General features: G+C 36.1%; 1 protein-coding gene and 1 long non-coding RNA gene across 12 annotated transcripts in view; one reads left to right on the plus strand and one right to left on the minus strand.

Annotated features, from left to right (window-relative positions):
- ROBO1 (roundabout guidance receptor 1) overlaps positions 1 to 26,111 on the minus strand; it is a 1,151,573-nt gene that overhangs the window by 251,352 nt on the left and 874,110 nt on the right. The window lies entirely within an intron of this gene.
- On the plus strand, positions 497 to 1,886 carry LOC103880848. Its single transcript, XR_642113.4, has 3 exons — positions 497 to 561; positions 1,488 to 1,713; positions 1,795 to 1,886. It is a non-coding gene; the product is annotated as an uncharacterized LOC103880848 (long non-coding RNA).

Raw genomic sequence — 26,111 nt, forward strand, 5'->3', positions numbered from 1 at the left:
ACATGGCAAAAACCTGTGTCTACCAAAAAAAAAAAAAAAAGAAAAATTATCTGGGCATGGTAGTGCATGCTTGTAATCCCAGCTACTCAGGAGGCTGAGGTGGGAGGATTGCTTGAATCTGGGAGGTGGATGTTGCAGATCTCACCACTGTACTTCATCCTGGGCAACACAGTGAGACCCTGACGCTTCTCTGCCCACTCACCCCTGCCAAAAAAAAAAAAAAAGAAGAAAAAGAAAAATAGAAAGTGGGAGCCTGAAATGACAGTACGTGAGTGTCCAAAACACCTCACCTAATGAAATAAATACGAATAGCCAAATCTAGATGACAGGTTTTCTAGGACTTAAAAAGTAATGAAGGCAGTGACAAAGAGTGACTGTTATTACCTTAGCACATATTCTGTGAACTGCTTTGATCTCGAACCTCCTTTGTTTCTCAACGTGTGTAAATCACTCATTAATTCCACAACTCTCTGTTGAACTCCTGTCCTATGCCATGCAGGGTTTTGAAGTGGACTACAGCAGGGAGACCAGAAACGGAGCCCTGAAGTACCACAGGAGGAAGTAAGTCATGCCAGGGTGGCAGTAGTGGAGGTGGAGAGAAACATTACTGATAGATTGGAGTGTGTTTAGAAGAGAGTTCTGCCAATAGAATAAATGTAAGAAAAGACAGTTTGAAGCTTCGGTTTTGAAGAAAGTACAGTTGTCGGTACACGTTGAGTACCCCTTATTCATAACATTTGAGACCAGAAGTGTTTCAGATTTTGAATTTTTTAAGAAAATTATGGAATATTTGCATTAACCTTACTGGCTGAGCATCCCAAATCTGAAAATCCCGAATCTGATTTAGTCTGCTTGTAGGCGCTCAAAAAGTTTCATATTTTGGAGCGTGCAGTTCAAAATATGAACTTGGCATTGTAGTCTGATTGTGAGAGTTAGTTATCTGGGAACTGCATATGAATACTAGAATAGAACAAGAGAATATAAAGAAGAGATTGTAGTTAAGTGTAACACAGCCAACTGAAAGCAACAAAGCGTTGTAAGGTATCATTCAAAAGTTTAAATCGCCAAGATGGTGATGTGACATTGAATTGTGGCAAAACAGCCAAACAAGCCACAAAGCATACTGGCTGAGGAGAGGAACCTGGGGTGGCGGGCTCAGCATGAGCAGCAATAAGAAGGGACATTGATAACAAAGTCAGCCAGTTAAGTCTGCATAAACAGGGTTTTAGAAAAGAAGGAAAGATAGATAGATGAAGGATGATGAGATGAGCAGATAGATGATAGATAGATAGATAGATAGATAATAAGATTGCATGATAGATAGATAGATATAGATGCATGCATTTTTACAGATTTTCTGAGTGAGAAGATAAGGAGTTTGGATTTGTGCATTTCATACAGATGTTCATAGAATGTCCAAAAGTAAAAATTTGAGAGGAAAACTGAAATAAATAATATATATAAACTTTTTTCTTGTTACTCATAAGGTGTTTCTAGTGGTAAATGGTGGAGAACCACTACTTCAAGAACCAAATGATGTCCCTAGTTATTCTAGTCTACCTGTGAGTAAAGACTTTCTCCTTGGTTCAGAGGAAACACGGATTTTCCCTCAAAGGATTCTTACCAGGAGACTAAGAGAGATGACAAAAAAAAATTCATCATAATAATAAAAGAATAGAAGTCAATGAGCTTAAAGAAGAAAGATTTATCAATGTAAGTAACTAGTCTAACCACAGATTGACATGGCTGAAACCAGTACTGGGCAGTCAACCCTGATTCATTTTCCTTGCCCAGATCCCATGTGGCATGCATGCCAAATGGAAGGCCTTCGACTCCACCAGAGGTACATTTTTAGCCCATGCCAGAACCTTCCAGAACCGTCGAGGTATGATCTTTGGCTATCCACTACTACTTGCAGCTGCACTCACTCCAGGAAATGCTGCCTTTTCCTAGAGGAAACTTTCCCACCTTGACCTGAAATTCCATCTTCAGTTATGAAGCCTCGCTGTGGGAGTTTTCCCAGGTATCCCAGATAATTTCATCTGAACTGCCCTTATCCATTAAATTTCTTCTACCTCATTTTCATACATGGATTAGCCTTAGTCTCAATAAGAGTTTGCAGGTTTCTTGTTCTTCACTTTTTCATTAAATGACCTTACCCATTCTTTTGTCTCAATAATCATATTTATGCTGATTAATTTCCTATAGATATCTGGCCTGAAACTCTTTTAATTTCCTTCTCAAATTTTTAATTTGGGACATTCCATGAACATCCATATTAAATGCATAGATCCAAACTCCTTATCTTCTCACTCAGAGGACCTATTCATCACATCTCCATCATCTTGGAATAATGGCATCACCTTTCCCAGTTGCTGAGGCTAGAAAGTGTCATATCTTGACTCTACATTTACCTTTCAACACATTCAATTCAATATCCTGAACGTGTTTCATAACATCATTGTCTCTTTCCATGTCTGCCGTCACAATCCTAGCTTCTAATTCGCCTTCTGCACAACAGCCTTCCAACCAGTCCTGACTGCAAGGCATCTCCCATATTGACACTAGACTTTAATTTTCTAAGACATGACTTTTATCATGATTTCCTGGGGTTTAAAAGCTTCACTGCCTCCTATTATAAAATTCTGACCTCTTAACAAGGTTATACAAAGTTCCATTTTCATTACATATTGCCCTGAATCTTAGGCAAATGCCACTTCCTTAACACAGTATATGTCTTTGCTCTCATGTTGTTCATAAGACAAAAAATACCTTTCCCTTACTCATCCTTCAGGACAAACTTCAAAAGCTACCTATTCAAGAGAGATTTCTTTCTTTGATCTTCTTTTCTTCCCATTAGAAATAACTGCAATTTTCTTTGTGTCCTCAGCCATCTTGTTTATAGCTCTGAAATCCCTTATATCTAGAAGTATATAGATTTTATTTCCCAAATAGACTGTAAGTTTTTTAAACAGCCTATGGTATGTAATACAAGCTGCTCAAACAAGTGAGAAAAGGGAGCAGGGAAAGTTTGCCTGCCTATGGCTTATATTTAGAATATTTAGATTAACAATAACCTAAGTGTAATAGACAGACTAGCCCTCCAAGGATGTCTATGCCATAATCCCTAAACATGTGAATATGCCACCTTGCATGAAAAAAGGAACTTTGTAGATGTAGTTAAGGTTACTGAACTTAAGATAGGAAGAGGGGGCTAGATTATCTAGATGGACCCTATCTAATCACAGGGTCTCTTCAAAGCAGAGAATTTTCTCTGCTTGCATTAGACCCCAAGACGGAGGAAAAGGAGGAGTCAGAGAGGCTCTAACAGTGACACAGACTCAACCACCTTGGCTGGAGTGAAGCCACCTGGAAAGCAAGAGAAGGCATAAAGGCAACCTTTAGGGAAAAGACCAGCCTCTGAATGACAGGCAGAGAAAAAAAATAGGAACCTCATGCCGATAACCACTAGGAACTGAACTGCCAACAAGCTGAATGAATTTGGATGTGAATTCTTTTCTATCGCTTTGAATAAGGAACGCAGCTCTATCAACACCTTCTTTCCAGTCTTACGAGAACCTAAGCAACACACCCAGTGGAGCACACTCAGACTTCTGACCTACATAAATTGTCAGATGTTAAGCTTGCATTGTTTCAAACTGCTAAATGTGTGGCAATTTGTGAAGGCAGCAATGGAAAAATACAACAAATTAAAAGCAGAAGTACTGTCAAAGATATGAGGATCTGAGTGTATTCGAGTACCACAGGATTGATTAATCCATGAAAAGTCACCTGTACAACAAGGAAAGCCTGAATACATTTAAATAAGTTAAAAGTTAATCATTTATAAATATAGTCCTCAGTTTCTTTTTTACCCTAAACATACTTCAGAGATATGATATAAACCTCTGAACAATTAGCAGAGGATAGTACTTGGGTAAGGAATGTTGACATCAGACTTTCCAGAGTATCATGTCATTTTGGTAACTCTGATACACCGTTTCCCTAAATTCCCCTCCATACTTTCTCTACTCCAATTAGTTGAGAAATAGCAGCTTAGAAATATCAAGGACCAGCTCTGAACTCTGAAGACATTATTTAATGAAGCTTAAGCTAATACTGCCCTAATAAGATCCAGTTTTCAGAAGAAATAACACTACTTCTATACCAGTTTAATATCAAGAAAACAACACCAGTGACTACGGAAAGTCGTTATTGAGTACTTACTCTGAACCAGGCAATGCTCTGTATGGCATATCTCATTGAATTATTTCAGTAAACCCATAGAATGGTCTCTCTAAGTCTCTATTGTTCAGATGAGGAAACAGGGAAAATGAGTTCACTAACGTGCCCTGTGTCTCCCACCTAGTAAGTGGTACAGGCCATAGGCAATTTAGAGACAAATATTGTCAATACCCGATCCATTTAAAACTCTAAGAGCCTATGATATCCACTGAAATTCTCTCATGTTTTATATAGTCCATACTTGCATTTTTCCCTACCAAGTTTCAGATTTTTACAACTAAGTGCAGGAAGGAGCGGCCAGGGGGGAATTGTGCAAACTATGTGTGAAGAAACCGTGTGAAGGCAGAAACCTAGCCAGGGGTAAGTCAGCAAAGGAGGTTCTGCAGAGGGACTGTCAATTGCATGCATGGGGATGGGGAAGGTAATCTCCCTACCACTGAGCCAACAGCTCCTCTCAGAAACTGCAGGACTAAAGCCAACAATTACACTTGTTTTATCGTTTCTTCATTTCAGGGGATTCTTTGAATCTGAAATTTCATATACTTGGTTTCAGTCCACCATGTTCTTTCAGTTAAATTTCAGCTGCTTTTAGTTAGTAGGCTAGGGAAATATGCCAAAATATACCCAACAAATGCAGTCGGCGTTGCACTGCAAGCTATTTCTGGTCCAACTACCAGGAGTTGAAAGAGTTACGGATGGGAGAGTCCCTCCACCGTCAAAATCATTTTTGGCAAGTGCTAGATTGACATATGTCTCATCTGGGATAGTATGGAAGAATTCATGGCACACTGATTCAACTGAGAATAACATAACTTTTTATGTTCTGCAATTAAAATTTATTGTTACAGCAACCTGTTGCCTGTAAAGTGCTAAGGGATTACTGCCATCATAGCAATATAAGGGCCTTCAGATAGCTTGCTTGCTGCTTTCTATGCTACTTATGTAGTTCACAATTAGATTTACTCCTTCATCAGGAGGAATATGTTAACTTACTACTTTCCAAATTACTCTAATCAATCCTATTCACCCCTCTCCTCCGAAAAACAAGCAAACAAAACAAACAGTCGGCTTCATGGCTTATAAGGGAATGCCACTTACCTTTTCTTGAACTCTTTTCTTTGCCTTGAATGATGCTAGCTCTTAGCCAAAAGAAATAATTCTGGCATCCACAATGTTTATTAAAGTGAAGACAAATTAATTGCCTAGTGGAAGCAATATAATCTGAAGGAATTTCGATATAAATTGATATAGCATATCCCCAGGGAAGCATATACATGAGGGTCCTATACCTTAGTAATTTTAATAACATGTAATTTATGAGGTGGCATACATGCAAATATATTTTTCAGGCACAAAAAAAGGGAATAAAGAAGGCATTACTTTTTACAAAGCAATGCATAATATTTGAACATTTACTGATTTCCTAATTACTAAATTGAAGTTAAATTAAACTTGAAATTCATTTTCAAAACTGGACAAAGTAAATAGATGTATTCTGAAGTAAAGGTAACCATTTTAGTATCTAATGGTAATATGAGAATTTATACCTCTCATCTTAACTGTAACGTATGGTATATATACATATATACATGTGTATATATACACTATGTTCCTTTGTAGATCTTTTGTTTTAAGTCACTCCTCTAGTTTAACCCTATTTGTAAACAAGAAAAAAAAAGATTTTTTTTTCTCAGAGGAGAGCAAGAGAAAAAGAGGTATAAAGAGAAAGAGTTACTACCATCCAATGTTGTTTAAGATCTTTGTGATTATAAATGGTTTGAAAAAATGGCTATAATTTTCTTTCATCTAAATTTTCACGTTTGAATACTACTTTTTTGTATTTGATGACAATATCTTTACTAAAACAGACTTCTATTTTTGCATTACCATTCAGTCATTTTCAAATGTGATACATTATCTGAACTGGACTGGTGACACTACACAACTATTTTGCCTGGCTTGTGGGAAACTGTTTAGATCAGGATGTACATCTTCATATTTGACTTATTAATTTGAACCAGATTACTCAACCACAGATCCCTTTGTGCAGTACTTAGGGGAAAAACAAATAACTAGAACAAAATATATAATCAATGCCAAATAAATAACAATAAAATGCTGTGAAAATTGCCATAAATGTCACAGCAACACTTCTGTGGTGAAAATACTACATTGTTTTGATTTTTATCACAACTAGTGAGTATACTTTAATACCAAAATGACAAAATATTTTCTCAACACCATATGCTTTACTCATTTGGGGTTACATAAATCTGTTCTAGTTTTAACCTAAGAATGTCCCACAAAACCTTAATCGCTTGATGAACTCTTTTTTTTTTTTTTTTTTTTGAGATGGAGTTTCACTCTGTCGCCCAGGCTGGAGTGCAGTGGCACGATCTCAGCTCACTGCAACCTCTGCCTTCCGAGTTCAAGTGATTCTCCTGCCTCAGCCCTCCGAGTAGCTGGGACTACAGGTGCCTGCCACCATACCCAGCTAATTTTTTGTATTTTTAGTAGTGACGGGGTTTCACCATGTTAGCCAGAATGGTCTCGATCTCCTGACCTAGTGATCCACCAGCCTCGGCCTCCCAAAGGGCTGGAATTACAGGCTGAGCCACCGTGCCCGGCCGTCAATGAACTCTTTTTTTCTGTACATGTCACATACTGTCTTGTATAATACAGTTATACATTTACAGCTCATTAGAGCTATACTTTGCTAACTCAAAAGGACAAGACTCCTTAGTTGACAAACCAACATTCCAATATAAAGTATATTTAGCTTTACATTCAAACATTGGACATAGTTCTCAAATAGAGGATATAGATATAGATCTTCTAATATCTGTATCAGTATCTATATGTAACACATGGATTCAGCCAAATTCAACTGTAACAAAAATATTTCTTGGAAAATGTGTCTCATGTTCACCAAGCAAACTCAAAATATTGTGCATTATGGAAAATAAACATACTTATTTTCTTTGTGTTTTATATGAATATTTGTATACTCGTAATTGTCAGTCTACTTATAATTAAATATAAAACAGGAAAAGGGAATACAAGACGATAATATTACAAAATTACTATATATGAATACAATCATTTGTCAACCAAAAGCAACAGAACATTTAGAAAACTATTTCATTGCTTATTAATACTAATAATTGTGTGTGTCAAAAACAAAATTCATAGAAGACAGCATTTCCCATGGGTGTCCCTTGGACCACCAGTGCCTAAAAAGGGATGCATTGTCTAAAATAAGGTAGAGAAGATAGGACTGCTAAATGCCACCATTAAGAAACCTGTTTTGCCTCTATTTGCCAAATTTGTGGACTGTAGAACTCTTCTTTCCATTCACACCTTCCCATGCCATTTCCTTGAATACACATGGTTTTAAAAAATAATAAAATAAAGAAGCTAATGTTATACAGAGCTAGAATCAGAGATGTATTTTGTAATAATGTATTGTTGAAGGGTAAATTTGCATAGTAGTCCAGGTGACTAAAATAAAATACATTTGGGAAACTCTGAATTCTTATATTGTTTAGTAAGTATTCAGATAATCCTTGGTGAATACAGACACACCTTAATTTACATGGTTTTAAAATGGAGATGTATACTGATAGTTCATATAAGGCTCTGTCTATACTGCATTTATCTCTTGAGAATAGAGGGGCAGGAGTAGGATAATGGGAGAGAAAAATAAATATAGTCTGTAATTCCTGACCATGAAAGATCTCTACTGGTGTCACACTGTGATACTACACGTAGTATCAATTTACGCAGGACAGTTTTAGACTGTAATAGATCTGTTTGTGCTTCAGTTACCACTAACCAAGAATGTGATTACAAGAAGACAAAACTTTCCACTACATTTGCCATTTGTATTTGAAAGGCTTGGTCTATCATTAATTTTGACAAATTGGGACACTATTTCCATTGAAGTTTCTGTTTATCCTGGATAACAACTCAGTACCTCATTAAGGAAATTCCTTGCTCTTAACTTGAATATTTGAAGGGATCGTTTCTTTACCACAAGCCCAAGCAATCGGTTCCATTCCTGTGCATTCTTTTCTTCAGATTATTGTTCCATGAAGCTACCTTGTCAGGAAACTGGAAAATTGCCTCCTTCATTTCTATTACCTTAGAAGTATTTGTAGACTTATGATTATATCTCCTTTCATTCCCATGGGATAAGAGCAAAATGCTAGCAGTCTAAGAATACAGGAAATTGAAATTTTGTCACCTGCAGAGGACTAAAAAGTGTTTGATTTTTTTCTCCTTCTATGTTAAGAAAGGATCTCTTGTGCATGAAAGAAAATTACCTTCTTTTCAGTAAGACACATCTGGAAATATTCTTAACTATAGTCTCACAGAATGACTAAGAAAGCTGATACCAATGTTTTTGTGATTTATTACAAGAATGCAGTAGAGTCTTTAAGGGATGTTTTCTTTTACTCAGCTATTTGCTTGGGAATCATGATGCAACTGATAGCCAGAAACAGAATTTTCTCCACAGAAGGGCATTTTGCTCCGGATATCTATACACTGCATCAAAATGGAATTGAAACCAAATAACCCAGTGGGCTCTTCAGACTTCCAGAAATGCCTTCCAGCTTTTTAAAAAGCCAAATCAGCTACAAATTTTCTTCAAGTGGCCCACAATAGAACCCTTATCTTGTGATTCATAAAACCCTCAACAGAAGATGTTCCTGCCATCTCCTAAAATCTCATACTGTGTGGCAGAAAATGTGACTATGTAAGAATAACACAATTTGCCTTAGAATTGAGACTAATAACAGAACCTCTCTGTCTATTCTTGTCTTAAAGGCTATTAGAATCTCGATAGGGAGGAAAGTTTCCCTGCTGATAGAGTTGTAGCATATCAAAAATGAATCATGAGTACAAAGAAAGATTATTCTGTTCAATGAGACATTTCTTACACCCTTACTCAGGCGACAGCATTTCTGCCTAATTACCCAATTACTACTGATACGAGGTATGTGGAGAGAATTAAAGGAGTGAGGAAAGGAAACACATGGAGCTGCCAAGATGTGATAATACCATATTCCTGTTTCAGTAACGTACCAGAAAGATCAGAGCACAGAAGAAAGTGAATATGGTAAACATCGCAACACACTTAATAATGAGATTATTTAAAATACTAAGAATGATGTGAATGCAAACCTTGGAGGTCTTAATGGCAAAAAAAATTTCAAGGTCTAATTTAGAATTGGAAAAGAAAAAAAAAAGACTACCAAAAAAGTTGACATTACCCAATACCCTACTTAAATCATAATAGAAATTAATTTAATATGTGTTTAAAATTGTATTGTCTTTTCTTTAAATAGTAGCATCATTTTTAATATACACAGAACAATTACCACCTTCTTTAACAGCATAGTCTGGTATTAGAGATCACACACTTTAATCCATAACTTAAGGCACTAGCCAAAGGTAGAAGCAGAACTATAATTGATTTTGATCGTTAAAATCCTCATGCTAAAATTTCAAGATAAAATAAACATAGGAAAATTGAGCCTTATGTAACACTGAAGCAGGAAGGGAATTATGCACTCAAGCACATCATAAAAGGGGAAAAAACGCACTTGGTACATCACAGCTGTCTTCCATTACATATAATTATCCATTCTCAGCCTGAGCTAGTGAACAAAAGCTTAGAAAGAACAATGGGTATGTAGATGTCAAAAAGGCAATACTCCCCTTTAAGTATGTTAACCTGCTATTTTTTAAAGAAGTGTAGGTAGAACAAGAACAACTTATTTCTGTATCGCAAACTTTTTAAAATTTTTTCAAGTTTGTATAAAGTGATGATAAACATATTGATCAAGAATGAATTTTGGCTATCAGACAATAAATTATAAAGTTACTTCTGCTTTAGAGTAAGAATAAAAAAGTTAAATGGAATTTTAAGTTGGAACAAATAAGCATCATAGTCTTTTTGTAAGAAACTTTTTTATCGCAACAAACAATTCAGTGAAATTGAAGTATAACTATTTACTTTATTCAAATTTGTATCACCGTTATAATCCCAATATTTTTAGGGGTAAAAAATTTGAATCCATCTGCCCCTTTAACTGATCAGCTTACCCAGTAATTAAACCCATGTGTAATATCATGTGGGTTGACTCCATTTAAACCAACATTTTTTTGTGATAAGGGTTTTAAAATTTTATATTTGCTTTCTACTCACAAACAATACATTTTAAACAAACTTTGATCTTTCTTTATGTATGCTACAGTGAAACAATGTAATGAGGAGTAACTTTAATGTATAGCTCACCAACATCTGGTCATTCTTTCCAAGATGCTGTCTATGGCTTATTTTACCCTGTTGCTGGGCTGGACTTACAGTGACATGAACATGGCTCGCTGCAGCCGCAACCTCTTTGGTCTCAAACAATCCTTCTGCCTTAGCCTCCTGAGTAGCTGGGACCACAAGTGCACGCCTCCACACGTGGTTAACTTTTTTTTTTTTTAAATTTTTGGTAGAGACTGTCTCACTGTGTTGTCAGGGCTGGGGTCAAACTCCTGGGCTCCAGCGATACTCCTGCCTCAGCCTCCTTAAGTGCTGGGGTTACACGCATGAGCCGCCACACCTGGCCTGGCGTATTTATTTAAACTACCTCAGCCCCAGTTTCATAATCTCAAAGAAAGAATATTAGTTATACCTTCTTCACTGAATTGTTCTGTGGATTTAGTAAATTAATAAATGTAAACCAGTGCCTGACACATAGTAAGCACTAGAAATTATTGGTGACTGTTAACATGATTAACTTTCACCTCAAATTCTTCCTTAACTTTAAAACACTTGGATTGCATTTTATAACATGGTTTTCAAGGAACCACCACACCTAGCCTTTCTATAGCTTTTTGAAAGATGATGACACCATGGCCACAGAAAACAAAATCTTATCGAAAATATAGGTCACAAACTTCAAGCAAAGAATAATCTTATTTTTAAGGAGTATTTTTGTCTTTCATTTGTATTTACTGTTATTTTTCATCTGTACCAAATCTGTGTGGCACCTTTGCCTCTCTCATGGTTTGTTCACTTGATTTGCGTTGGAGGTCCTGGCCCAACCCCGTCCATTAGCCTAAAAGTGGCAGAATACTGTAATTAAGTAAGTTAGTAATAATTCCAGAGGTTGCTGATATTAGGGTTTGTTCTGATACTCAATAGTATCTTCAAGCTCCCAGACTCTCACTCACGACTTCCACATGTAAGTGTTTTCCATGTTTCCTCCTGTAAGCAAAAGATGAATCCTGCAGATCCAAGCATCTCATTCTCACACAATATTCTCAGAAGGACAGAAGAGGTTAAGAGTAAAATGGCATTCTCTTGCATTGCCTTAGAGGGAAGGAATGATTCTTACACAAGAATGTCCTCAAAAGGACAGAAATTGGTGGGAATACAAGGCTTTCCCTTATACTGTCTTACCAAAAGGAAAAGTTTCCCAGAAGCACTAGAACAAATTTCCTTTGTAAACAGGAATCATGGCTGAGCCCATCATCAATGGCAAGGATTTTAAAAGGATTGCAAAAATTGCTTAGCCAATCAGGACTTATCCTCTGGGAATGAACACAAGGCTTTTCAGGTAATATCAAAATAATGTTAGCAAGAAAAACCATTGAGCAGAGACTGAGAAGTGTCACAAGCCAACAATACCTAAATCTTTGGACCTGGCCCTCTACTTAACTTAGCTCCATGGCCTCAATGAAATTTTCTTTCCTTTGTTAACCTGTTTCCAGATATGCAAAATAGGAAGAAAAATAACACATGCCTCAAAATTATTTTAAAGGGCAAGTAATGTAATATGTGTAAAGCACTAGGTCTATTCCTGGAATATAGAAAGCACCCAGTAAATTACATTTCTTGTTAGCTTGGTGCTACCAAAATATGAGACGCTGCATTGCCTCTGTTAAGAAAACCTGCACTGGCTTATTTTATTCTAAGAGTAACCTTCTGAAAGAAAGCAAACCAAAAACCAAGTGAAGACACTGATGCCCATGTGAGTGTGAATGTTTGGAGAGGGATGGAGAGCAGCACATGAAAGTGGCATAAAGCCTGGTTTACCTTTGTAATCCTACATATGAGCCCACACTTCTCAGAGTCAGTGATGAGGAAGGTTTGTGGTGCTTCGTGTGAGTCAGTTTCATTTTTATTATGTAATTTAGAATATACTGAGCTTTAGATTTTCATCTTATGTTTTAGGGTTTTCATCCTTTCTATTGGCTTATTAAATTCCTTTTAAGAGATGAAAAAAGGAGCTTTCTGATCTTAGCCGTAATTTCCTCTAGCATCAGTTGATTTTGCTACAAGACGATGTTGTGTATGTGTGTTTTCATTCAGAGTGCTACTTCATTTAAATAAGGTGACATAAATTTTACTATGGATCTGATAAAAAATAAGTTGCTACTTTTGTACAATTTTCTTTGTATTGTACTTACTTTTTTCTAATTCTGTTTTTACAATGTGTGAAAGGAATGCAAGTTAAATTTTTGACTCTACTGTCCTTTCATAGAGCTCAGTACTAGAAAAAGATGTTATTTGTATTTATAAGCTTTTACAACAAAAAATGAATTTGTAAAGCTAGGTTTCTGGTTTTTATAAAAAAGGAACCAGCTAATGAAAAATTTTGGTCTGACACAGACCTGTTTAAGAATTTCTATATCCATTACCTGAAAGTGGAATTACTCCACCTACTGCGGTAATATCATGCTGCTGATGCTCAACTATATTAAAAACACAATAAAAATGAAAGAAAACCACTGTCTTTGCTTTACATTCATGACCCATCTATTTGAAACACAAGAGCTTTTCTGTCACTTGCTATGTGATCGACAATATGAGACTTCAGGTTGAGTCTAGGTCTCTCTGGGCCTTATTTTATTGCAACTATTTTATAAGATGTGAGCATAAGTTGCCTAACGTATCACTGTTTTCTGAGACTTGTGATTATACATACTCTAGCCTGGGGAATTTTCTGGCTTCTGACAAATACTCTTTCCTGTGAATACTTGTTCTGACCATCCCCCTCCATTTCTCCTCAACCCATCCTCCACCAAACCTGACTGATGTTACAGTAAGTAGAGCCACTCCTGGGGGAGCCCAGACAACCTTCCCAGAACTGCCTGTGTGCTTTGATAAGGAAGTGACTCCCAACTACGCTGAGTTTGGGGGAAGGTACAATTGTCTGGTTTGATAATCTTGTCTGGACTTTCCAACTCTGCTCTTGTTTCAACTTCCCCTGCTGCAATCTGAATCTATTCTGGAATCCTAAAGGACTGGGAAAGAACAAAAGAATTTTTTTTATTGTTATAAGGTTTATGACCCTCTGTTTGATGTTTGACAGTGAGAAGGATTAGTTTCTCTTCCTAACAATCATTAACTGCCTTTGCAACCCTAACACTGTATCAAACAAGCACAATGAAGACAACATTCTGTTTAGTTAAAAATTCAAAATTTAATACAAAGTGTCAGGGAGGAAGTGGGGGAGTGCCTAGGTATTTAAAAGCAGGTGAGTTTTCACGTCGTAACACTCACATTATCAGTAAGATCCCTAGACAAATCAAGGCATTTGTCCTTCCAAGGTCTTCTTTAATTCAACAGCCTGAGTGTAAGAGTTACAGAAATTCCCATGATACTGGTAATTCCCAAAACAATGTTTTTCACTTCAGAAATCTTAAGTGAAGAAATAATATGAAGTAGTAAGGAATGTTTCAAAACAGTAAGTCTTTATAAGATTTACAAATTGTAATCTGTTTATATTTCTTACCTCAGGAAAAACAGTAGATCCTTTATAGTTGAAGAAAAGGAAAAAAGTCTGGATTCAACAAGACTTACCTGATAATGTTCTTTCCTTTCTTTCCCTTTGTGGAATAAATATTAAGAATCCCTATATTCTATTTCATTTACTTTAAATTCTTTTCCCTCCCAAAAACAGTCTTGGGGGAATACTGAAAACTCACCTCTATAGATTAAAGGGTTATGTTCAAGTCTCTAAATCAGGCAGCCCCTCTCTGCTTCCTACTTTTCCTTCCTCCTTTGTCTCTCCAAGGGAACTCAGGTAGTTCTGTCAGTCAAAAGGGGATTTATTGTGCCACTGTACTTGGATCTCCCTCTGGAGATATCCAGTTTTGTCCTATCTCTTCCTTTGAAAAGAAAATAGATGAGCTGGCTAAACTGTTAGATCTCACTTCTGGATTCTCCACAGAATTCTGTCCACGAATTGAAACCCCAGCTGAAACAACATCAAAAACAGGAATTCCAATTTTTTTTTCCAGAGTGATAGTATATGAACGTGTTTTATTACTTGTCATGTGCTTGCGACCAGGGAAACCTCTTCTCACCTATGAGTAAGTAAAAAATATGAAACCAATTTGGAAAATATTCCTACAAAAAATTTCTAATATTTAAATCATATAAAGGGCTCCATATAAAATTAAATGATGAAGGAATACTTCTTCAAAACCTAATACTTACTATCACGTATATTCCTGAGAGAGGTTAGGAAACTTTTTAAAAATGCTTTCTAGGGAAGAAAAGTTGAAGAGTAAATGAATATTCATTTTCTGTTTCTTTTCATGTGACTTATATTTGGGCCATAACTTTATGCTGGATAGTTTATACTGCAATTGTCTCACTGAATATACAGCAACACTATGACTAATATAGTTACTTTCATTTCAGTTTTACACCTGAGGAAACGAGGACTTTGGAAATCAAGCAACTTGTCTAAGCTTGGATTCAAACTCAATTTGTCTCTCCATTTATCACATACCCCCTTGGAAATTTAGAGAGAGGATTTTTTTTTTAATGATATGTGGCTTCAATTACTAACCTTAAAGTATAAGCAACAGGGATAAGCAAAGATTTTTCCATCTTGCATTTTCAAAACAATATATTAAATCAGATTAGATACTAAAATATACTCAATCACTGTATCAAATTGCAGCACTTCTAAGAAAACTACTTTTAGCTAGTGCAAATATACTTAGCAAGTACCTAGCACATAGTAGGTACTAAATAAATGTTTACTAGGAACTGCTTATTAAAATACGCCTTTATTTCATTAATATGCTGTATTATTTTACCCCCATAAAACTCCATGTTGTGAAAAATGGTGAGGTAGTTAAAATAATTTTTTCTCAGCATTTATAGCCCTTTAATAACTTTTTAAAAGCCAACTTAAAAGTAATTTTAAATTATATACAATGTTACCTCAAAATTTGCATTATAACTTATAATGCAAATGCAAGTGTATATAATACTAATACATGGTAATAAGATATATATTATAGTTACAATATGAGGTAGTAACAACCAGTACTAGAGAGGCTGAAAATGCAGGGGCAAATAAATCTTTGAAAACTTTATGTCATGCACTTTCAAGTATTCAACATATTATGGTTTACTTTTGCTTTATACTAATTATTAGCTCAAAAACATTTATTTAAAAAATTGAACTAGAATTTTAAAACGTAAAAAATTTAAACTAACAAATTAGTCAGTTTTACTATTAGCATCAATCAGTTTTGCTATTAGCGTCAACCATTGTAAGTAATTATCGTATATAACAGATCAAAAATCTCAGTGAAAATTCATGAACCACAATAGTTGTCTCCAATTATTTCTGTTGTCAAAATAACAATAATTTAAGACTATTGTTACCTCAATAATAGTTACTTCAAAATAAATACCTCTATTCTATTTACCTTAGATTCAAATAAATAATTTTACGTTCGAATCCAACACCCATCTGTTTCACTTTGAGAATGAACAAATAAATGAATCCAATAACAAATGAGAGCTTCAGCATGTATTTAAAGATAGACATCTGAACATAGATGAGATGAGTAGAACTGTACTGCAGTGTTAAACCAAACTATCATAAACCTACTGAAAAGTCATGGGAAAATTAGAGAATTCCAAAACTTGGAAATGCAATTTTTTGTTTTAAAGTTCTGAAAAACAAAAATCAGATGAGTCTTCAGTCTGTACACAAATGATCTTGGTACTAATTTCCGACTTATTATGAAGTGATTCATTTTTAAAACAGATGATAAATGATTAGAAAAGGAAAGGGATAATCACTAACATAAACCATGACACCCATTAGGTTTTCTGGATAGGAGATCAGCAATTGTGATAACAATCAAATGACACGGAGAAAGACTGAGAGAGATAATTAGTAAGCTTGAAAGCAAAAGCAAACTCAACACAATTAAAATAAAATGAAGAAATAAACGATAAAGTCTGGGATTGTGACATTATATAAATGATATAGATAAAATGTAAATTGAAAAACAATGAAACCTTATAGATAAGGTAACTTGGTTTCACTGATTATGAACTTATAAAGCTAGAATAGAAAAAAAATTAACTGCATGCACTCAGAATAGCTTATGGAAATATTTGCAAAACGTCCATCAGTCCAAAAAAGACTGAAGAGAGGGTATGTTGTCAATTGAAAACTACCCGAATTCTGGCCAAGTATTCTGGCAGTCTCCAAACATCAGAACGTTCATTCAGTTTGGTTTTAGGAAGACAAAATGTTACAGGGAGAAGCATGAAAATCTGTCCTACCTGGAGATTAAAAGAGGAATCAAAGTGAAAAATATCAAGCCCTTTACCTGACAAATGTTAGGAACCAACAACTAAAAGAAAAAGGAGTTATTAGTAAGTCCTTCACATACATAATTTTTACAATTTAAAATCTACTTTAGTGTCAGATTTTGTTACCTGAAATTAATCATCATTTGGCAAAAGAACTATGTCATCAGCATAGTAAATATAAATCAGGGCATACTTAACGAAGATTCACCAATAAAGAATGCAGAATTAGAATGCAAGACTTATTCACATTATAGGAACAGTAAAATGACTAGAGAACACAAAGTGCTGGGAATAGAAAGGAGAGGTTACTCACAGTTATGTAGTCAAGAAAAAATAATAATCTTCCAGGATGAATGATGTTGTATTTTGAGAATTCAAAACTATTTCCATTTTTTGAAAAGTATCAAGTAAGTTGCATAGTAACATATGCAACATTTTCAAAAGAAAGAAAAATTTTATAGCGTTCAAAATAGATCTACAGAGTGTAACCAAACATAAACTAGTCCATGGGTTTAGAGACCCCTATACTTGAAGAAAGAAAATCTTTAAAAAACTGTATCAATTTAGCATAATTGTATCTTGTTTTCATGAAGACCAGTTAACTTGATTATTTGTTGTGCTTATTGAGACTGTTGTATAGTCCATTAATAAGTTCAGAGAAGTTTGTCTTAATAAGCATATAGTAGTAAAAAAATAGCATTTGGCTCTCAAATATTTTGTTACACACGTAATTCATTGCAATTGATACAACTGATAATGTTGGAATAATAAGTTCATTTGATCCAATGTGAGAAAAAGTAAAACCACGTAGGAATACATGAAAATTCCACATTTAAACCAAATAGAAAGTTAAGATACTCTTAAATAAGCCAGTCACTAATACAACTGTCCGATGAAGTCCACTCAACATCAACATGGGAAACATGGTAAAGAACGTACTGTGGAATAGTCTATAGGAACACATCCTGGGAAAACTCTGCTGTGTTACACTTAAAATACAAAAATACATTTGGTCAAACCAGATAAATACAAGAATAGATACGTGAAGACTCTAAACCAAAGGTGTATCTTTAAAATTTCACTAGTTTTTTTTTTTTTTTTTTTTCTTCTATTTGAACTATTAAGACCCTTTATTCATAGTGTAATAATATCACTTGGGATTAACTAGATGTGACTGCATGAGTTTGTTTAAGGCCAATCATTATGTGGCTTGGTGTCTATGACAATCTCTGCACATTCAATAGGACATAGGCCAGAATTATTATCAGTGCTATATCCAGCGACCTACAACAAGGTCTGACATGTAGTAGCCAGTGAATACAATTTATTAAATAGATAAATGAACATTAAAATGATAAACACAAAAGCAATCAATGTTACTGACATTTTGTAATACTAGACTTGATAATTTGGGACATACATATAATATCCACATTTTAAAGTAAATAAATGAAAAAGAACATAGATATTACTGTGCAGCATTTTAAGACCTCCAAGAATACATCTATTGAGAATCAGAAATTCTGATTCAAAACTAACATTTCCATGTGAAAGAGGATGGAAGGACAATGGAATAACAAAAGAAAGTCAGTGAGCACTGTTCTATTCATTAGAACAATTCTCTGATATGAAATAACAAGAATAAAAACATCCCGAAAATAAATCTAATTGAATGAAAACAAAGATAGTACAATGGCTTAGGCCAAATTTGAAAAAGAAAAAAATCAAACAGATATTAAGATATCTTATGAAATACTTAAGAAAAATAAGTCTGGTATGTTTTTAAAAATAACATAGGTCTAACTTTTTAAATAGTTTAAAGTAATGTGAGCATTCTTGCACTTCTAACTAGATTTTAAATTTTAGTATCTCTCAGACCATTCCTAAAGTATCTCTGTAAACAGAGTTAAAAACTGTCTTTGAATACAAGGTAAGTCTTCCTGCTTTTCATTCATACCATGAAATATTATTCAACAATTAAAAGTAACGTATTCACGGAGGAGCCTCCAATATGTGCTATGTCAAAAAAAATAAGGCCTGAGAAAAGGTAACATTAGTATAAAATTGTCTTACACTTCTTGAATTTTGTGCCACATTGAAAATTTTACATCTTCTTCAACTGAAAATGCATTTTATTTAGGATTTCCAAATTGGGACTCTAGCATATATTTGTGCAGGCCTCTGGCTTCTGACGGCCTCTTGAACCCGCTGAATGACATGTTTCCTATGCATTTCCTCCCACCACCTTATCAATTTTCACTAAGGATTTATTTTGCTTGAGGGCCACTGTTCTCAATTAAAAATGATAGTACTTTAGGAATGTTCTTGTTTAAAATACCAAGAAACCAACAATACTCTAATGCTGAGTCATCCAGGCTGTCACAAGGCACACAATTTACTCCCAAACCCATCTTCCAGTTCAAACCCAAACCCCACCAAAACTCCAATATCTAAATGCCATAGACTTTGCAGGATACGAAAAAGCTGTGAGATGTGTAATTTTAAAATACTGCAGCCAGGTGCGGTGGCTCACGCCTGTAATCCTAGCACTTTGAGAGGCTGAAACGGGTGGATCTCCTGAGGTCAGGAGTTTGAGACCAGCCTGGCCAACATGGCAAATGCCCATCTCTACTAAAAATACAAAAATTAGTCGGGCATGGGGGTGGGTGCCTGTAATTCCAGCTACTTGGAAGGTTGAGGCAGGAGAATCGCTTGAACAGGGGGGCAGAGATTGCAGTGAGCCGAGATCATGCCACTTCACTCCAGCCTGGGCAAAAGAGTAAAACTGTATCTCAAAACAAACAAACAAACAAACAAAAAACAGCATAATGGGCACCTGTTATTTTTAACTACCTTGGAAATAACCAGCCGAAATAAAATGGACAAGTTACAGTCTCAATCATAAAACAGGAACAGTATCATACTTGAGCTAAATAGAGTATGTGAAACAAAATTTAATCTATCTACTCATCTATCGAAAACTCTCATTTATTTTCAAAAACCACAAACAATTCAATAGGAAACTCATATGAGATTCTATAGACCAAAAAGTTGAATATCACCTTTTACAATCTAGGTAAAAAATACCTAAGTCCCCGCATAGTTAGCAGATGACAAAAAATAAAGTAAATAAATAAATATAGTGCAATTACAAAAACCAAAATTTTAAAGTGCATACTTGGATATTTTGTAGTCAATATTATCATTCAACGTGGGGAAAAACGAGTCACTGTACTTGTTTTTTTTCTTTTTTTTGAGGCGGAGTCTGGCTCTGTGGCCCAGGCTGGAGTGAGCGGCGCCATCTTGGCTCACTGCAAGCTCCGCCCCCCGGGTTCCCGCCATTCTCCGGCCTCAGCCTCCCGAGGAGCTGGGACCACAGGCGCCGCCACCACGCCCGGCTCATTTTTTGTATTTTTAGTAGAGACGGGGTTTCACCGTGTTAGCCAGGATGGTCTCCATCTCCTGACCTCGTGATCCGCCCGCCTCGGCCTCCCAAAGTGCTGGGATTACAGGCGTGAGCCACCGCGCCCGGCCGGGTCACTGTATTTGTTGCTGCTGCTCCTTGAACTTGCTCACTGTCTTGCTCCTGCAGCTGTTTGCTCTGTCCATAGTTCACTGTGCTCTACCATACTTCAGCCTGAAACATTTTAAACTAAACTAAATGGTATGTGTAACCATTTTTTTAATTTATGCTAAGTTGAACTTAATAAATACAACTAAAAATTGGATGCAGATATTTATAACACAGTGATATTACAGGCAGGGTTGAAGACCTGAGAAAGTCTCATTTCTCTACCAAAATTCCACGCATTTTAAATGCTGTATACTGGATCTGAGTTGAAACATGTGTGACAGGGAGCATGTGTATGTCTACACATACATCACGTGTACAAGCTGACTGGATATAATGACATCATCTATTTATATTAATTTCACATATATTTCCACTCAGGGCTTGACCTAGATACAAGGTTAGGCAAATACACGCAAAACTGAAGTAGCATTTTTTATCTTATAAAAATTCATGAACATCATTACCACATGCTTTCATTCATTAAAAAAAAAAAAGAACTAAATACCATCTGTGCATGATAGTCTAATTAGGGGATTAGAACCACAGACGCTTTGCTGGCTCACATGTTGAAGCACATGCCCCTCTGACCATTTCAGGAAAAAAAAAAAAAAAAAAAAAAAGAACAATGAAAACGTAGTCGGAAGCATCACTGTGGATTCAGCAGTGGCTCCTGGAGATAACTAACCCCACAGAATTTAGCTGTCTGCACTCCCTCTGGGAACTGGCTCTTCGTTTTCCTTGATGTGCATGCCTGCCCCAGCACAAGCCTTAGGATAAACTTGGCAACACATGAATTAGGTTTACATAAGTTCAAACAGCATTTTACAGAAGACTTGTATCTAAAGTCTGCAACACACCGTGGGGACCATTGCTTCCTAGACTTGGTACCAATCATAGAAAAATTAATAATTCTCAATTGTTCTGAAAGAAACTGAATGAGTTACAATCATTACTCAACAGTGATATATAACATATACATGACCCTACATACTATGTAAAATAGAACCTGTAATACCTATTAAAGCATCATGTTAATTTTGGGTCTATTAATTATAGACGCTCAATTAATGACACTGAGTTCATATAGAAAAGTCAAAACACATCTCATTTATTATTAGTTAGGATTGCTTTTCTTACCTTAAACTCCAATAAAATTAGCATGCTAAAACTTTAAACTATAAAGACTATGTAATTTAACATGAGGTAAATCTTACCAGTCCTACCAGTTAGGATCAGAAGGTTGACACCTACACAGTTATTTAAGATGTCGACAATTAAATATGTCCACAAAACAAGAGCAGTGAAATGTTGCCTATTTCATAACCAGAAAGAAATACATACTTTGTAGATTAAAAGGTTTTCAACGCAGAAAATGAGGCTAATGAATAAGCACGAACCCAGCATCACTTACTGAATAGGGTAACTTTTTGTCCTCCCCACACAGCCCAAGGTTAAAAAAAATTAACATGGTGATAATAATAATTATCACAGACTCACTAATTGAAAGAAAGGAGTAAATCAGTTAAGCCACCCAAATTGTTACAAACATACAAAAAGAAAGTTGTTTCACATTTAAAACAAGATGCCAAATGTCAAGAAAATTGCAAATGTAAATGGCACCACAACCAGGCCGCTGCTCTTTGAACCATTGGGCGATTGGAGATCTAACTCTTTATCTGTTTGTTTTTTTTATTTCAGTTCCAATAGTGCTCCATAATAGGAGTGACCAGTCTGCCAAAGAGCCCCTACGTATGCCACAGTTTCATAAGACAGGTCTATGTCCAGCTGGAAATAACTTCAAGCATTTTCAGCCCAAACCAACTCTGTATCTACGTCTGTTCAAGTAAAATTGGGTCTACACAATTTCTCCACATTCTGATCCAAAGAGAAAATAAGCCCTCATTTAAATATAGCTTAGAAAATCTGGAATTACATGCTATTCTTTCAGTGGTCAGACCCTGATAGTTATGGACTAGTGTATTCTCTTTGGATTCTGGAGGCCATTTCTTATGAATATTGGCTGCTGCAACAATTTCATATTGTCAACAGATGCTGGGATGCTGCTTATTCAGCTCAGTAGTGGTTGCCAGCAGAGGCTCAGTGCTTCAGGCTGCAGCAAATTAATCCCAGCAGAGATGAGTTTTATTTGTTTCTCTAATAGTGGGAAGAAATATTGATGAGAGGATTCTGAGCTGTACAAAGGACAAGAGACTGCTGGAAATTTCACCAACTCATTTTAGCATCTCCAAGTTGGTGGGAATGTATGTTACCGAGCCCCGCTTAAGTCCGCATTCCCCTTAGGGCATTCACCTCATAGAGCTTTTCACAACAAACATTCAGTTCTTTGTTCTCCATTTACAGTGAAAAGGGTTAGTCTCATGTAAAGAGATATTTATGTCTGACACTAAAAAATTTGAAGAAAACAATAAAAATGCCACAAAAATTGCAAACAGCAACAATTAAAAGCATTTTTCTTTCATTGGCTAATTTTGAAGAGTATGGTTATTTTTAGACACTCAGCATCTTATGGAAGTACTTTGTTTTACTGAATTTAACTATGATGAGCTAATTTCTCAACTAGAGCCACTATTTTTCATATTCTTCTCTTACTTCCTATTGAGAATTCTTCCTCCACAGAAATAAAAACTGGCAGATTTTATTATCAACTGCATGGCCTGATGCAGCAAACACTCAAAGGAAAGGGAGAAGCAAGGATGGAAAGAGAAATACTTTCCAGTTGTTTCACTAGACATTCCTTTTAAATTAGCTTATGGGCATCCAAAAAGATCAGAGTTATTCAATTTTGTATAAGAATTACTAATTTAGTATTATACATTTAATGGACATGGCCTTAATAGATCAAATGGAAATAAACACACAGAGGTTATGAATTTTAACTCTGCAATTACTGTTAGACGAATCGTAATAAGTAACACATGGATTCGAGGGTAAATTTTATGTCATTAGATGTGATGTTTATGTACCTTGGAGCCTTGTTTCTCCATTTGTAAAAAAACTAATAGGACGTAAAAAAGTAGATTTTGGATACCTTTTCTTATTTTTTATTTTAAGGTTCCAAAATTCTAAATATTATAAATTTAGGAAAAGTTTTATATATTTAAAAATAGTACAGATACAGTACAGACATTTGGAGAAGAAGGTGCAACAGGAGTGGCCAACAGAGTCTAGTACGAGTGTAAATTTCCTGTTCAGTTTCCTGGGTTGTAATTGTAAAAGGCGTCAAGAAATTGATAGTAAAATGAGGCCCCTACAAAACTAAAAAGTAGTAATTTTTTTTCTAAAATGATAGAAATTGGATCATGTATTCATCTGCTTTACAAAGACCGTGTGGACCTGCTGCCCATTCACAATGCCACGGTGTGCTGCCGTCCCTTATGTTTCTGTTCTCATCTTCGAGATCACACCCTTTCCTACTTCAAAATACAACAAGCTGTTTTGAGCTGACATTTTGAGCATACGGCCATCATGCTGAATGGAGTGTCTGCCAAGTGTTTCTTCTCCACTGCATCTTTCTGTCACCTCAGGGAACATACATGTTACCCTCTTTCCACGTTTTCCAATTTCTACTACTCAATGTCAATGGATCCATCCTCAATTCCTATCTCTCCATCTTTCTCCTCTGCCTCCAGGTATCCCTCTAATCTGTCCCTTTCATTTATGTATTTAATTTATTTACTCATTTTTGAAAAAGACTTGGGGAAAATATTTCTTAGCCCCTTTACCTTCGGGATAACACCTCTGTTCTTCTTTTTTTTTTTTGAGACTGAGTCTCACTCTGTTGCCCAGGCTGGAGTGCAGTGGTGCAATCTTGGCTCACTGCAATCTCCGCCTCCCAGGTTCAAGCAATTATCCTGCCTCAGCCTCCCAAGTAGCTGGGATTACAGGCACGCACCACCACGCCAGACTAATTTTTGTAGTTTTGGTAAAGATGGGCTTCACCATGTTGGCTAGGCTGGTCTTGAAATCCTGATATCAAATGATCCGCCTGCCTCAGCCTCCCAAAGTGCTGGGATTACAGGCATAAGCCACTGCGCTGGGCCCTTCTCAATCTTTTCTCTCATCTCTCCTCTATGGTAGAAGCACTGAAACAAGTCATTGTGTGTGGTTCCAACAGATTTTTGTTTATTGTGCTTTGGTGCTCAAAGTTTTAATTTTCTAATTTCTGTTAGAAAAAAAAAGTGATGTAGGTGGCACAGCAGAATTTAGTATACCTGTAAGATGTACTGATATTTCCTCATGACTTCCAAATGCTTCTTTACATCAACACTCACTGACCTGACTACACCTGCTTGTCTTCAACCATATGAGATACAGATATGTATTATAAACAGGATCTCACTCTGTTGCCCAGGCTGGAGTGCAGTGGCATGATCAGAACTCACTGCAGCCTCGAACTCCTGGCCTCAAGCAATCCTCCCACCTCAGCCTCCCGAGTAGCTGGGACTACAGGTGCACATCACCATGCTTAGCTAATTTTTTTAATTTTCGGTGGTGACAGGGTCTCAAACTCCTGGCTTCAAGTGATCCTCCGACTTTAGCCTTCCAAAGTGCTGAGATTATAGGCATGAGCTACAGTGCCCTGCTAAACATATGACATTTAAACTCTGTACTATTCTACTATATTGTTAATTATTTACTACATAGTGTATTTTAAATGTAGTATGGGTTTTTGTGGGTTTACACAAGAGTCCAATCACCATCTAAAGACCTAATTTCTCTCCTATCTGACATCTAATGTTTTTGAGATTCGTAGAGTTTAGATCTAGAAGAGATTTCAGAGGGTAACACTTTTGAGAATGAGAGGCCTGAAATCCAGAGAATGAAAGGACCAGCCCAGTGTTTCACAGCAAAGCCAGGATGGGGGATTATGCCGCATGTGCAAAATCAGAGAGCCTGGTGCAGCCCTGACATACGGCCAGAGTGTGCTGGGTGGTTTTGGACTGCAAGTGAACAGTGGGGAGAATGAAGGTAAAAGGAAAGGCAAAGGTGAGCTCATAAGGGACTTTTCCTGTATATTGCTGACACATGGTAGCCACTCAATACATTTTTTAAAAAAATGAACACTGAGATGCCAAGCAAAGGAACATTTGAATGTTATTATACAGCTAATGAAGAATCACTATAGGATTAGAATGAAGAGAATGACAATCACAGACCTGCATCTTAGAAATTAGTTATAGAAGCAATGCAGTGGAAGATGACTTTCTGTGAGATGTTACTAAAAGCAAGAAAGCCAGTTATGAAATAGCAATAGTCCAGGCTGGGTGTGGTGGCTCACATCTGTAATCCCAGCACTTTGGGAGGCCAAGGTGGGAGGATTGTTTGAGTCCAAGAGTTCAAGACCAGCCAGAGTAACATAGTGAGAACTCGTCTCTGGAAAAAATATATATATATATTTAAAAATCAGCGTGGCATGGTGGCACAAATCTGTCATCCCAGTGAGGATTGCCCCTCAAAACAAGAAAAAAAAAAAGAAAAGAAAAAAAGAAAATTTAATAGTCCGGATAAGATATGATAAATTATTCCTGGATTGAGACAATAACATAAGGAAAAAGAAATAGCCTCTCTCTCTCTCTCTCTCTCTCTCTCTCTGTGTGTGTGTGTGTGTGTATTTCTCTTCTGTAGGTGCAC

Source organism: Papio anubis, chromosome 2 (genome assembly GCF_008728515.1).
Source record: "Papio anubis isolate 15944 chromosome 2, Panubis1.0, whole genome shotgun sequence".
Lineage (NCBI taxonomy): Eukaryota > Metazoa > Chordata > Mammalia > Primates > Cercopithecidae > Papio > Papio anubis.